At 42.8% G+C, this 15787-nt stretch overlaps 1 protein-coding gene and 1 pseudogene across 1 annotated transcript in view; both read right to left on the bottom strand.

Moving 5' to 3' along the window:
- LOC146784407 (serine/arginine-rich splicing factor 9 pseudogene) overlaps positions 1–8457 on the bottom strand; it is a 58357-nt pseudogene extending 49900 nt beyond the window's left edge.
- Positions 1–15787, bottom strand: part of SLC23A2 (solute carrier family 23 member 2) — an 833120-nt gene that overhangs the window by 697608 nt on the left and 119725 nt on the right. The window lies entirely within an intron of this gene.

Here is a 15787-nt window from a genome sequence, read left to right as displayed (position 1 = left end):
ACGGATTACCTTGGCGCCCAGTTACGAAAACCCCGACCCGGCAATGCTTGCGGAATGGGCGGAATCCAACCTCGAGTCATCCAGCAAACTCATGACTATACTGATCAAGTACGCAGAAAGTGACCGTGCTAAATTACAGGCACAGATAGATCTTTTAGAAATGGAAATTGATAAAATGGGAAAAAAAATGATCAAACGAAAAAATTCAGGGATGATATGCAGGCCCGCTTAAGTAAAGACGAGGAAGTTATCAAAAGAAGGAAGGCTTTTAAGTTTGAAAGGGATCGGGCAGACTATCAGAATGGCCAAATATTTACATATACCCGCAGATATGATGCTGTAAAGGCACGGGTTAAAAGACCAATTCAGAGGAAATCAAGCGAGGCAACTGTGATGTCAACTTCAGCCTCCGAGTTAAGTTCGGCTGCAGAAAGTGATCCAGAAGGAGATGCTACCAGGGTGCAAAAATTGGGGTTTACCAAGTTATCCCTAGCACAGGAGGTCAACTGCCTGTGCCAACACAGGCGAGACACGCTGAGACCTCGCGGACCCCCTGGAGCAAAAAACAAAGACTCAACTTTAAGCGGAGCCAGAGACGAAAATGTTCCAAAAGAAATCAAAAGTATGGGAAAAAAAGCGACAAGGGAGACAGAGGTACTTTTGAAACACCCTTTAAACCTAAATCAGTCTTCCAGCCTATTATGCTGCACGATAATCTGGATGTTTACCATGAGCTTGTGACCCAATAAAGCCCGCCATGGGATAAATAAACAAAACCTTAGCTATCAGAAACTCATGAGAAAGTTGGAATCTGACACTAACATCATTATAAGACAGGCGGACAAGGGTGGTAATGTGGTCCTATGGCCACGCCAGCTTTATATGGAAGAAGCAGGATTACAACTTGGGGACAGTGCTTGTTACAGAAAAAGCAACATTAGTATCGTTAAAGCTGCATGGAACGAATATTACCTCAAACTTCTTGCTTGGAAAAGTGGGGGGTTACTAACAGAGGCTGAATATCGATTTTTAAAGAAAGAACACCCAGTTATCCCTACTTTCTACCTTATACCAAAGGTGCATAAGAGCACTGTAACACCGCCTGGTAGACCTATAATTTCAACTATAAACAGCATAATGGAAAATACTTCCAAATACATTGATTTCTTCCTTCAGGAGTGGGTTCGGGGATTGACTTCCTTTGTACAAGACACATCTGATTTTTTACGTAAAATTGAACAAGTAGTTTGGAGTTCAGACATGTTACTAATGACACTTGATGTGACATCACTCTATACTTCGATAAGACATTAAATTGGCCTAAAGGCAGTTGAGCACTACCTGAACTTGCGACCAATGAATTGTGCGGCCCATAACAAAACATTGATTTCAATGGTATCCGCATGTCTTGAACAGAATTTTTTCCTCCTTAATAATCAAATTTATCATCAAGTTAGGGGAGTTGCAATGGGGGCCTGCTTCTCCCCTAGCTACTCATGTTTACACATGGGGTTGTGGGAGGAGCAGGTCCTGATGGGCGGTCTCAAGGCAACTATGGAGGAACACGCCGTTATCTATTTAAGATACAATGATGACTTGCTTTTTATTTGGAAGGGCACAGAGCAAGGCGCGCATGAATTTGTGAATATGCTTAATATTAATTGCTTGAATTTACACTTTACATACACTATAAATGAAAGGTCAGTTTGATTTTTGGATGTGGAGGTGTATGTTGATAATGTATTAGCTTCAAGGTTTTATAGAAAATCTACTGCAGGCAACACAATTCTCCATGCGTCCAGTCATCATCCACAGCATCTGATACGCAGCATCCCATATGGTGAGATGCTGCGTATCAGGCGAATATGCAGCTCTGATTTGGAATGCGAGATCGCCCAGGAAGCCAGTTAAACTCGTTTTTTGGCTAGGGGCTATCCACCAAACATGATTGATGGTGCCATTAAGAAAACAAGACTTCTTTCCAGAATAGATACTTTGCTACCTAAAACTAAGCAGTGTACGTTATACGACACGACTTCAAATATTCAATCCAGGGTCATTTTAACTTTTAGTAGACAATATGAAGAACTTAGGAAGATTTTTTTAATCGAAACTGGAACCTAGTCCAGGGGGATCCGGTGATTGGGGGCTTAGTAGCAAAGAAACCAGCACTAACCTTTAGAAAATCATTCTCCATGAGTGACAGTTTGGTGAGTGGCAGTCCTGAGGTAGCCCTTCCAACTACTTGGATGGCTCAAGTTAAAGGTTTCAAAAAGTGCCCTAGCTGCAAAGCATGTAAATTTGGTTGCAGCAAGACTCACATTTCTAGTCTTTTTAAATCTAAACCAACTCTGATCAATAAGAGGTTGACATGCAAAACTGAGTTTGCTGTGTATGTGCTGGAGTGTCCGTGTGGGCTTAAATATGTTGGTAGCACTAAGCTGCCTGCCCACAAGAGGATACTCCAACACATCAGGGCCATTTCCAGCAAAGATCAGGCTTATCCTGTCGCTAGACATTTTGAACAGATGCATGATGGTAACCCGAATTTTCTTCACTATTATGTGATAGATACGGTGTTACCAATGAAACGTGGGGGCAATCGGGAGGCGAAATTGCGCCTATTGGAAACACATTATATCTTAGAGCTAGATACAAAAAATCCAGCGGGATTAAATGCTAGTGAGGATTTCCATACTTGTTTGTAGTCTCCCTTATAGTAGTATTTGGAGCATGCCAATGTGGGCTCACATTGGAATTGGACAAGGAATATAGCTGCTTTGTAAATAATCTAGTTACGTATAACAAAATTGTTTTAAAAAAAAATCTTTAAATTTTTACAAAATAGAGAAAGAAAAGCAAAGAAATAATAAATAGAAAAACTTGACTTATCTTGTTGGAACATTAAGGAACAATTACAGATATATATATTTTTTTAAAGAATGGTTATTAGGCACACTCTCTTTGCGGGAAACTAATTGGGGAAAAGGAGTACCTGCACCAGGTCTCCCTATCCACTGTGTTTTTCATACATCTTTGCACTTATTCTTTGAAGCGATATTTGTAAGGTATAATTTCAGGATATTACATGACGGGCATTGGTTGTAAAAGCCCACTTGGGCACAAGTTGGTATACTTACGAGTTGAACTGTGAATACCAATGAATGTACTGTATTGAGGAAATTCTGTTTAGAAATCCCAGAGGCACACAATTAGGTATGGCATTGTTTCCAACCTATATTAGCATTTGGCTATGTATTTTGACAGTATCTTTTTTTAATTTGTATAGATATGTATATTTGTTGAATGATACTTTCAATATGTGCACAGTACTTCTTTCTTAGGCTGCAGAGAGTAACTCGTTGCTTTCTATGCCCAACTTGTTATTACGATGATGTCATTTCCTGAGGTGATACCTTTAAATGCCGCTTATTCCCATAGCAACGAGTCATGTGATCAAGACCCGAGCGGGGGTCGAAACGCGTAATGGCGGTCAGGCTGGGCAAGTAAATAAATAAAAATATTCTGATTGGCACCAACTTCTGCCCGATTGAGGCAGTGGCAAGCGGCTATTTGTATGTATGTGTATATATATATATATATATATATATATATATATATATATATATATATATATATATATATATATATATATATATCATATTTTTTTCCAAGCGCACTCCAGGATGCAATTTAAAAATGTCATTAAAAAAGGCTGGTTCAGGCTGAAACGCATTTGTCAGCTTACAGTGGAGGAATACAATTGTTTAAATTGCATCCTGGAATGCGCTAGGTTCTTCCTGAGAAGGAGTGTTTGGAAATTGACGCGGTTCGCAGCTGCCAATAGTGGCACCAGGCGCGCATGAGAGCGGCAACTACAGTGACAGGAAACAATATATTTATATTTATATATTTCAAGCAGTTCCATTTACCTGGGGCTCCGACCCGGCTGGTTCTTAAAGCAGGAATGGAGATCCTGCCGCTTTGCAATAACTCACAGACACAGATATGTGCTCACGCAGCGAAGAATATATATATATATATATAGAACACCGCACTCCTTCTGGACTACTAAGGACCCACGGAGAGTGGCGCACACGCCGGCGGAGCAGACCGGCTGTATTAATCCTTTCACCGATTTCAATCGTAGCGCGCTCTGAGTTAAGGAAGACTCTGTGCAAATCAAAGTAACTGCTGTTTAATCACAACGCGTTTCGCCTTGACAAAAGGCTTGATCACGCGAAAAGTGCAACCAATGTCGACAACCTTTGTAGTAGGTGGGTGATGAACAACTAAAGGGGACTTGTACACATCATAATGGCAGACATGTTGGACCGATAAAACAACACTGTATAGTAACATAGTGATGTACAGTTTGTTTGCGTTCTAAGTCAACAAAATGCATGAATGCAAAACATAAACGAATAATTCAAACCATGACACAAGTCCTGTGTTTGCCTGGTATCAGCAAAACGGTACGCAATTGTGTGCCGTGTGCGGTTCTTCCCTACCGCAAGCCAAAGATCGCTAGTGCAGAAAGTTGTATCTTGTGCTGCAGCTTGGATGCTCATCGTAATGAATCATCCACTATGTGTTGTGCCGCCGAGGGTGGTAATGCTGGCAATTGCCTGGCTATGTCCCCTGGTGACCCCCATGGTGATCCCCCATTCCCCCATGCGCACAAAATACCCCAAAGAAACAATCAAAAGGTCGCGGGATGAATTCAGGACTTGTCCTTGGGATCTAACCTCAACATCCAGTCGCCTGGATGCAAAAGGTTGCGAAGAAGATGGATACCAGCTGCTGAACTCTATCACTGGACGCTGACTGCCATTGGTCTTGTCGACCAAGAAGCTGTTGCTGAGGAATCTCAGAGGATGAAGGGAAGTCTTGGAAATAGCCCCTTTCTGCAGTAAATCCGCAACCTCCTGACCTATCTGTGTTGTCTGATCTCCGCGAAAATCCGCGCACGCAGACGGGACTCTTGAAACGGGAACCCACATAAGTCGATATGAAACCCTCAGACAGTCTTCCAAGTGTCTTAAGAGAGTTGCTCTTAATGCCGAGCGAAGAGAGCTAAATCGCCCACCCACTTTTAACTGGGAAGAAAAGCAAACGCTAATTCACATGGGCTTGTTGTGCTCTGCCAGACCTCTGTAACCACGGTGATCTCTACGTGACTGGAAGAATTCCCCTTGACGGGATTGGTCTTGGGACCACTTGAAACCTCTTGTAGGGCCTTGAGTGTAAAAGCGGCTGGCCTAGTGCCCCCTACTGCGATCAGCCCCGACAAAAATACGCGGCTTGAAGATCTTCTTAATGGAAGCCTGCGCTTTGTCCAAGGAGGCGAAGGTTGCCACAAATTTGCCCAGTTCTTTAATGAACGGCTCCACAAAGAGCCCATCTTGAGTCACCTCGTCAGCATCGGTGGAAGCTACGTCCCCTTGTTAGGAGGTCAATCTTCAGCAAGAGGGCTCGTCGACGCTCCGTTGGCAAGACACAGTTAGCATGTCCTATGAAAATAATGGTGTGTGGCGCCCAACCACGGATTCCAGCCGAGAATAGGGTCCTGGAAGCCTTGAGCTCTTTGCCCAGATTCACAATTTTAGTGAAGGGCCTATATATGTCTAACAGCGGGTCCTGGCATGAATGCCAGGACTGGTCTATACCCTTCTTGGGGTCCCTGATGTATTTCTGTAAAAAAGTGGCCATGCAGAGGTCTAACTCTGGCGTCAATGCCACTTTGCCAGGAAGGAAGGGGTGTGGACATTCCTCCTTAAGGCAAGCTCTAACTTCCTTATCCAACTGCTTCCTAAGCAGACTTGCCACATATTTGGAGACCTTCTTTGAGAGTACCTACTCAGTAGCGCAGGGATGCACAAGATCGTTCGGATCTAACACATCAGAAGAGCCCTGGTCTTGGGGCATCACAGGGGCCAGGGAAGAGAAGGCCCAGCCTCATCGGGAGAATCCCCTTGGTACTAATCCTCCTCTGTTTCCAGGGCAGTGGAAAGATCACCTGCCATGTCCGTACAGGAATCCGATGCAGCCAAGGGGGTAGGGTGTGAAAGAAAGGCCTTTTTAAGGCGTTCAAAAGTGCTCAGGTCCATACCAGACTTTAATATGCGCTTAGGTGCTCTGCGAGAGGGGGGCCCCCAAAGGGTGATCATCATCGGGGTCAGGCTTGGGAGAGACACAGGGAAACGCCATCTCAATGATGGGCCTCTCAAAGGGCCCCATCACTGCTGCCACCGCTTGGTAGATGGAGGCATCCACAGCCTCACAAGATTCATCGCCCGGGGGGGGAATGGGGGGACCTGGAGTGCCTCTTCCTCAGTGTACTCCATGACCCTAAGGGAAAATAAATTGTGCAAGACCTCTAACCCACTGGGGGAACAGACAAACAGGGCCAAAAGAGTGCTACTAATTACCAACTCACTGAGATGGACTCGACAAGCAGGACTTGCTGTGTGAACAGCCCTGCTCATGTTGGGATTGTGACGAACGTCAGTGAACACAGCCTAGGGCAGGATAAGGCGACTGGAGTCAAGTCTGAATATGGGGGCACAAAGTGCCAACTCACCCTGTCTCAGAAGGGTATCAAATAACATCTGGGCCCTATCCCAGAACAGAGAGAACGAGATATACGCGTTTGACCAGCGTGCTCTAGAGCAAGAGTAAATGAGCAGTTACTGACCTGTGTGGTGCTCAGCAGCACGGGCGTCAAGCTGTTCACAAAATGTATTACAGACTCATTGACAATGGACGTCCGGGCTTCCAGGCAGCTTGGGGGAAGGCTAGAGCTCCGTGGGAACGCAACTCTTTTGTTGAGTGAGATAGTGCGAGTCCTGTGCAGAGCAACGAGACAATGCTACATGCTCCAGCGCCCTATAGCCCCAAAACCCGCGCCGCAAGCGGAGCATTGGAAACTGCTCCCATGGCACTCGCTACCACCAATAGTCAGCAAGGAAAACCTGCAATTCACACAAACTAAACCTTAGCATGCAACAAGCACGACAACACGCACAAAGGAGAAAACATGACGTAACTGTTTGGAAGCAGGGAAAGGAAGAGGATATGGACATACATACCTTTATGTGGCTGCGCTGCTGTTGATTGGTTGATGTCAGATGGCGGACTATGTGCATCCAGGTAAAGATAGTTTTTTGTTGTGTCGAAGACTGCCGGTAGTGAAAATAAAGATAGTACAACATAATCCTCGCCTCCTGTCCTGACATAGAATTCAGTTCTGCCCAGCATAGCAAGAAGCTATTTGCCAAGCTCCCAAAGTGTTTCACAGAAGAGCAACTGAATCCACCATGACATGGAACAGCACTTACGGCTCTTTTCTCTTGGGATTCAACATACCCCATACAAGATTATTTCAGTGGGCCTGCAAGCAACATCCATGAAAAAGACGAAGCATAGTAAGTAGCCTTCATGTTGTTCTGTGCAACATTTTGATTATATATCTTTGTTTAACACGCAAACAGGTGAAAAGCATAAACCCAAGTCGAGGAAAGTTTGTTTAATCAAACTGTGAGCGACACTTAAGCAATAACAGAAGGTTCAGTGGGCAGAAGCGGTGACCAATAACACTGCATTGAGAGAAGCACAGAATAACATGAAGGACACTAAGCAATGCCTTTACAGTTTTGTGGCTCAATGCAAAGTTTCTTCACAATGCAGGGGGTGTTCGCTATTGTTTCTCTGACTATCTGCACATCAGTGCAGATAAGACAACCATGAAGAAAATGGCAAACTGAGTTACTCACACCATCTTAACTACTGACTGAAGGACTGTCACAGATTTATTGCTCCATCCATTTGATAAGAAAGCCTCCATGATTCTCAAGCATATTAACCAGGATGATGGAAGTACAATGGCAAAAATATAATTACGTTCTCTGGTTTTCAGTTAAAACCCATTTTAACCGATAAAATGCCACCGGAGGGAATATTTGGTTTTTAGTAGAAACCATAATACACAGGATTTTACCTTACATATTACTGCTTTGGCCGATTTCTAACACAATAATATATAGGCCCTACTTCTGAGAACATTTCTGTGATAAAGGCTCCCACTGTGACAGACTCAAGCCATGAAAATACTATTTATATGCATTTATTATGTCCTCTTATAAAATGCTGCACCCATATCTCCTGTTAGGATTACATCAAGATGGACAGAATAGCATGCCTTCACCTCATAGAAAAGGATCAGGGGTCATATAATGAACATGTTTAGTGTTCACGCGCTGGTAAATGAGCAGTCCAAGCACTGGTTTTGGTGAAGTAGCACAAACATTAGCTGAAAAATGAATAGGCAACAACTGCTCTGTGTTTCCTAGTATGTGCTGCAAACAGAATAGTTTAGGCAAAAACGAGCCCATTCTGAGCCTGTGCACTTACAGCCCCAGTATCACCAACTTCACCTTCAATTTCTACAGCCTCCATGTCAAAACAAACCTTATGGTGGCAATACAAATGTTTGCCTTGGGCAAAATCACCAGTACAAACCACTCTGACCACATTTAATGGAAACATGTAAAGCTCTGATTGCTCTTTCTTCCATAGTGGAAAATGCACTATAACAGTGTGCACAGAACACAAAACATAAATTGTCTTTTGCCAGGTGAAATCCATAATCATGTTTGTGGCAAGTGGGTACATGTTTTTGGTAGAGTACAAATCCATCCCTAGGAAAAAGAAAGGAAGCCTGTTGGTATTCTAACTCTTGTAGGACAGCCAGGAGTACTCTCTCTTGTGCAATTAAGTCTGTATCTAGAGCAGATATTAGGATGGCTAGGGCCTTGTATAAGGGGACGAATACTGATGCAAAAAGGAAATGGGACAGGGCCAATTGGGAGTCCATGCTGAGTGCTATCAACGGCAAGGACTACCAGACCTTCTGGCGCCTTGTCGCTCAGAAGGATGTTGGTGCTCAGGATTTTTTAGATACCAATATCTCTTCCACTCTGTGGGGTAAACATTTTTCCTAGTTATACTTGGAAATGGAGGTACAGGAATCGATTGAGGCAACCCCCAATTTGGTTTAGAATTAGAATTAGAACTCAACATTGGGCCAATACTACAAGCAGTTCCCAATGTCGCAGTAATTAAAAAATCAAAAGCAATGAACCGGAACATACCTAATAAAGCCCCAGGTTTGGACAAGGTACGCGGAGATCTCTTTAAATCCTAGAGGGAGGTTTGGTGGCCATATTTTGCTGTTTATTTCACTGCTATAATGAATGGAGCCCCCATGCCCCCCACTTGGGCCAGGGCAGAGATTATTCCAATATTTAAAAAAGGTTCCAGGTTCCTGCCCTCAAATTATAGGCCGATTAGTCTCATAGACAGCACACAGAAAAGGTTTGTTGGGTTATTCTGAATCGGTTGAGTGAGTGGGTATCTGATCATATTTTGACCCCATTGCAAACTGATGTTATGGATAGTGTAGGTACTGTGGCTCAGGTGTTACCTTTACAATTATTATATTGGAAATACATGTTGCTGGGTAAAGGTAGACTGTGTGTCATTTTTGTGGATCTACAATCTGCCTTGCCCCTAGTGCCTAGAGACTTGCTGTGGAAGACCCTAAAGGAGATGAGGGTTTCAGGGTACTTTTTAGAAATTCTTGTAGGTTACATCTGAATAACTATGCTCGGGTTAGGTGTGGACCACAGGGAGAATTGACAGATCGTATTCCGGTTGGCCGAGGAGTTAGGCAGGGATGTGTACTAGCCCCAACTATTTTCTTTTTTTATTAAGGATTTGATCTCGAGGGAGATGTTGCATGTCTGGCAGGAATTAAGATACCAGCCCTCTTGTTTGCAGCTTACAACCTTCTACTATCCAAATCCCCTATGGGGATACAGAAACGTTTGGATGTTTCTGCAGGCAACGAGGGTTGGTGATCAACCATGGTAAGACCAAGCTCATTGTTTGTAATCCATGCCTAACCACCCGTGCTAATCCGGTGTTAAACGGAACAACCTTTGAAGGAGTACAGACGTTTGAATACCTGGGGGTTACGCTCACACAGAGGTTTGACTGGACACTCAACATTCAGATGCAAGGCCTCATGTTAGAGCAGACTTGTGTGGGTATTTTGAGGGCTCATCGAGTCTCGTATTTCCGTCTGGTGTCTCCCGCCCTGGAGATTTAGAAAAGCCAGGCATTGGGGGCCTCATTGTAGGAGGGAGAGCTTTGGGGCTTTCAAGATTTCCATTCATTAGAAATAATTGAGAATCGCTTTGCAAGAAATCTCAGCGGATTGCCAGTAAGCATCCCCTTTGTCCCTTTACATCTTGACTATGGTCTTAAATAGATTAGTGATGTAGCCGGCCTGAGGCCACTTTTGTTTTTGGCAAAGGTTGTGGGTTACTCCTGAACTCACTGGTTTTCGATTGGCTGTTGAAGAGGTCCTAAAGCAACCTGGGGCATGTAGAATACTCTGGTTTTGGTCATTAAAGGCCTGTTTGGGTCGGATTGGGTATTTCATTTGCGGTTACCCCCTGGCGATGCTGGCTTAGGCTTTAAATCTGAGCTAAAAAATGCCTATGGGCAATATACCGATAGTCATGTTTTAAGTTCCGTAAGGAGAGGTTCACTTACTGATTCTTTATTAGCTTTTAAAATCGAATACTGTTGTAAAATTATTTGGATGAGATTGAACCCCCATGGGCAAAGACCCTATATGTAAAATTCCGCTTAGGGAGCCTTCCTTTACGTGCTTTCATAGCCAAATAGAGCCACAATCCAAGTGACAGTGATTACTTTTGCACATTCTGCCCCCAAGCTTAAGAAACAATTGAATGTGTCATATTTCTTTACCCACGTTCTAAAGTGATTAGAAACTAGTGGATTTGCCCGGTCTGTCGTATACTAGGGACAAGGAGTTTTAAGACTGCATCAAGGCTCCTTAAAAGCAATACCAACAAATGCATTGTTTTTTCAGTTTCACCTAGTGGATATCTTCGATTCAGTGTCTTAATGTATTGGATTATAAGATTTTATTGATTCAAAAAGGTTTGTTGTATTTATTGTATATCGGATTGTGGCCGGTATGAACTTGGGCTTTTTATGGACTGGAGTGAAATGCAAACTGTTCTATCCCTTTATTTATTGGATTATGTTTTTATTTATTCTTTTATGGCTGTATGCCAAAATAAAGATTTGTTTGGGGGGGGGGGGGGGGGATTGGTCTTGTGCAGTTGCCACACCTTTTCCATAGAAGACAGTCCCTGCACTGCTTTCAGATAAACAAAGATCTACCCACAAATATCGATGACTAGAGAGGCCTTTGAGCTTGCTTTCAAATAAACACGAAATCTGATACACAGCTGAATAATTTTATATAAACATAATTTACAATGTAAACTGCACAAGCAGATGACATAAGGCATCCTGCAAGGAAGTTTTTTTTATTATCTCAGTTGCTTCTTCTTGCAGTAGTCCAGTTTACTGTCACCAAGAACCGTATGGCTAACACTATGCATATTAATTCCTTAGCAGACTTCTGCCCTATGGCTGTGCAGAGCATTAATAGGCCCAGAAAAGACAGTAATAATACATTTATTAGCCCAGTTCTTTCTTGGAGTCTCGAGAAAAAGAACAGGACAGTACTACATTGGCTCTATAGTGCAAGCACCCGTCTACAGATAGTTTGTGTCTTAAGTGACTTAAGCAGAAAATCTTAATTCAGCACATCTTTGCCATTTGTCTTAAGAACAGAATAGCAAGAATGTGTGTTAAATGCCCCCATAAACATTGTATCTGCTACAATCAAATCTTAAAGAGGTGTGAACATATATCCAACTATGCAAACCTTTGACATGAGAAGGGACCGGACTGCTCAGAAGATTTTAAGTCTTTGGAAATTGGACAGGCAGGGAGGATAGAGGATAATGAAAAGTTACTTAAGAGAAAATTCAAGGCATGGGTTTGAATAATGGAGATAGAAGGTAGACATAATTAACAAAAGAAATAAATGAGGAAAGGAAATAAAAACAAATGTCTTTCGAAGCACTGGAAAAACAGCATCCTCAAGATTTTAAAGCAGCGAGAAAAAAAGCGTAAATACCAATAACCACGGATTTTTACAAATTTGGAAAACATGCAACTCCCCACACCGAATTCACAACAATCAGAAACTGAAAACATTAAAGCCTAAATATATTAGATTGAGTGCAGTAACAATCTACTCTGAGTGAGATCATGCCAATTGATTCTTCGTATGGTCATATAGGCAGATTCATAAACAATTATAATGGTCAAGGAAACTTCTCAGGCACATCCTGCATCCACTTAGTCTCATCTATTATCTTGGGTCCACTCTGCTTGCCATTCTTGACAAACTTGTTAACTGTGCGAACTAAACATTTGAGATCTCAACTGAATCTCTGCAGATCTCCATTTATGATGCCCACAGATTCTGGCATTTGGGGGCACAGATTCAATCATATATCACTGTGGTTTATGAATTTCTTGTGATTGGACAGGCATTTTAGCAGAGGCTGTACATAACAAGCAAATGGCTCTAACTTAATAAAAGGCAAGACCTATTGCATTTTTAATGCTGGTTATCATTGTATTAATTTTAATCACAGTCACAGTTGCACTACACTGTTCTCGCGTTGATGAACTGGATTGTTTAAAGTATGATTAAACGTGAAGCCTACTTCAATACATTAATGTGCTGTGGTAAACAGGCAAAACATAAGTACACCAAAATGTGTAAAACAAATAAGTCGACAGAAAACCTGGTACCCCAGTTCACAGACACAATGCCACTGCTCTTGGGTGATATCAGTCTTCACTTGCGAAACAACAATTGTGAGCAAAGACGTGACCCCCAGTGCTCTCATCAACGGCTACTCTGTCCCCGGCACTTAGAAAGTTTCTATTATCCTCTGAGAATCGGTGATGGCAAGAAGGTTGGAATGGGTCGTGACTCTGCAGTATCCCGGACGAAGCCGCAAACTGTTTGTACATGTCTCAGCTCAGCAGCGTTAGCTGTATAGATCAGGCACAGGTAAGCTGCCCACTTACTCTCCCCCATGCCCATGACACTGGCTACAGCATCACTGTGCTCACATGAAAGTGGTCAGAGAGAAGCTGTAGCCGCGCTCCGGCGCCATCTTCTCAGCAGTAGTGAACGTGAAACACCAGAGAACCAGGCTGCTACCGCGTGGAAATAGATAGACAACAAGGAAGTATCAACTTACGAAGCAGCAGCCTCCATATTGGAATAGCATTTACGTTCTTGCCTATTACTAAATCCTCAGCATATCCGCTTATATAATTTTTCAATAATATTTATAAGAATCTTAGAATTACTATATTATACTACTTCAGATCATTCAAAAAATTAATATAAATTAGCGTTATAGTTTCCATCCCCACTACACGCATATATTCCCTCCAAGACAAATACATCAATCATTCCTAAAACATAAAGTGTATTTCATTTAGAATATCACTTGTCTCATTGTTTAACCACTTAAGTTTACTATTCAAAATGGCCACTTATTTTCCATTTATAAAGGAGGATGTTGTGCTCCTGCTGATGTACTTCTGGGCCAAATTGAGCTCGCGGTCTATTAGTACTGCGCAAGCGTCAACACCAATCATTGTTGCAGTGCCTGACTCATATTACTTGATTTTCAACAAATGCTGGTGCTCAAATTAATACCAGCCCTTTCTCATACAACGCACGTACATCCTGCTGACAATTTACTCACCTACACAAGCGGCCGTGAAAGTGAGTGCCACCTTTTTATTTTATTTTACTTTCTCAACTCTCCCGATTGTATTTTGCAACGTGTAAGTATGTAAATCTCCTTATGTATCGTACTTTGTAATATTGGAAAGCGCTCTGACACCTTTGGGTAAAGTCCGCGCTATATAAAAATGACTTAAATAAAAAAATGAATTGCCAAGAGCCTGCGGCAGCCCCCCTCTCAACCCCGCCACCCACTCCTTCTCCGTCCTGGGGCCTCTGAGAAGCACTTTGGCGCCATCCGGCCTGTCCGTCAGGAGCCGCGTCCGAGCACAGGTGGCGGACAGGGTGTTTGACAGCAGCGAAGGACACTTAACGCACACGCCCAAATCTGGATGAATGTTTGACAAAGTACCTGATACTGAAAAGACATATTGATAGGACTTCGTGCTTGCCTATTGTCAACGAGATGGGGTCAGTGTTCTTGCACGTCACGAGACATCCCATTTAATCCCCAGCAGATAAGTAGCCCACCTGGGCTCTAAGTGGGTGTGAAGTGCCTCTCGCTTGAAGGGAATTTATCTCGCTGCAAAGCGCTTTTTACCAGACCTGAAAAAGTTGACTTTGTTTCCATGGCAGCGGCACGCCGAACGTTGCAGTTTCCTGCCTTCCTTCCTGTGCTGAAAATCAATAACGTCTGTATTTTTTAATGCTGCTTTTTCAGAGCCTGGGAAACCGCGGCCATTGACAGCTAGCAAACCATCCTGCGCTTCTTTTCCTGTGGGGAGACATTGTTTATAGCAACCGAAAAGTGAAAGCGATCGTGCGAAGGCCAACCTAATTAAGAACACACGCAAAGCGGCATTTTCGTTACTATGACAACGAAAGCTTCACAAGATGGCGTCGGACTGTCCACAGTTCTACGGACACACACATGCTGTCTGCTATGGACAAATGGCAAAAGCAGCCATGTTTGTCCATCCAGACGCGTGCACGAAAGGCCTTGGCAGAAACTATTCCAAAAGGTACTCGCAATACCGAGAGCAGCGCATGCGCTGCTTTCGCCAGGCGAGACCTAAGAAAGGATATTAGGTGTTTTTTATTTTTAAAGAGAGAGTGTGTGTGTGTTTGTTTTCTCATTATGAGAGGTGATAGTCTGGATAAGATGTACAGTATGTAGGCACAAAGTTGATTATATTTTAAAGGGGAGAAAAGGCCTGTTAGAACAGCCAAGCTTACCAAAAACCGCTGTGTTGATTAGGCACTCTAACACCAAGAAAATGAGGTGCTGCTTGATTTTTCTCCAATCAAGCCACTAGACACTAGTTGATGAGTGAGGGAAGAGTAATAATGCACTCCAGGCACTGGGGTAATTACGCTACATAACCACCAATCGTCTATGCCTTCTGTATTGACCGTTTGTAACATGTCCAAGAAGGATGTAGTGTCCTTTATATAAGGTTCCCATTTCAAGAAACCCTTGTTTTGTAGCAGCTGAATAGGTAACACTAGCACAATGATTGTGAACATGTTGAGATCACTTACGTTACATAGGTCACCTTATGCAGCTTGAATGAATGGGCCCCATACACACTGGACTGATTTAAATATTTATGTTTATCTGCAGATTTGTCTTAACATTTATTTTTGGGCAGTATTTCTGTATACATTTGCTTTATGCTTTCTTTGATTAAGTGTGAAATAGTGGCATTACGGACTAAAGCCTGACCTGGTTTTTTTGTAGCTCTCCTGTACACCCCTGAGGAAGGGTCATTGCTCGATCAGTAATGCATTGGGTATCAGAAAAAGCGTTGTGTTGTATATATAACAGTGGAACTTGAAGCTAATTTTCCATGAATGAATGGATGAATAAATAATCGAATGAAATCATTGAACCTCCAGAAACCTTGAACTGTTTTGTCTTACAATAGTGTAACCCCGCTAAGAAACATTGAGTTTCAAAGAAAAGTGCACACATCCTTGGGACTGGTTTCTCGTGACCCATTTAGGTAATTGGAATATCATCTGGAGTCAGCAACTTGCTAAAGAAATAAAGGGCCT

Source organism: Triturus cristatus, chromosome 11 (genome assembly GCF_964204655.1).
Source record: "Triturus cristatus chromosome 11, aTriCri1.1, whole genome shotgun sequence".
Taxonomy (NCBI): domain Eukaryota; kingdom Metazoa; phylum Chordata; class Amphibia; order Caudata; family Salamandridae; genus Triturus; species Triturus cristatus.
The sequence above is the reverse complement of the archived record's forward strand: the minus strand, read 5'-3'. Positions and strand labels throughout refer to the sequence as shown.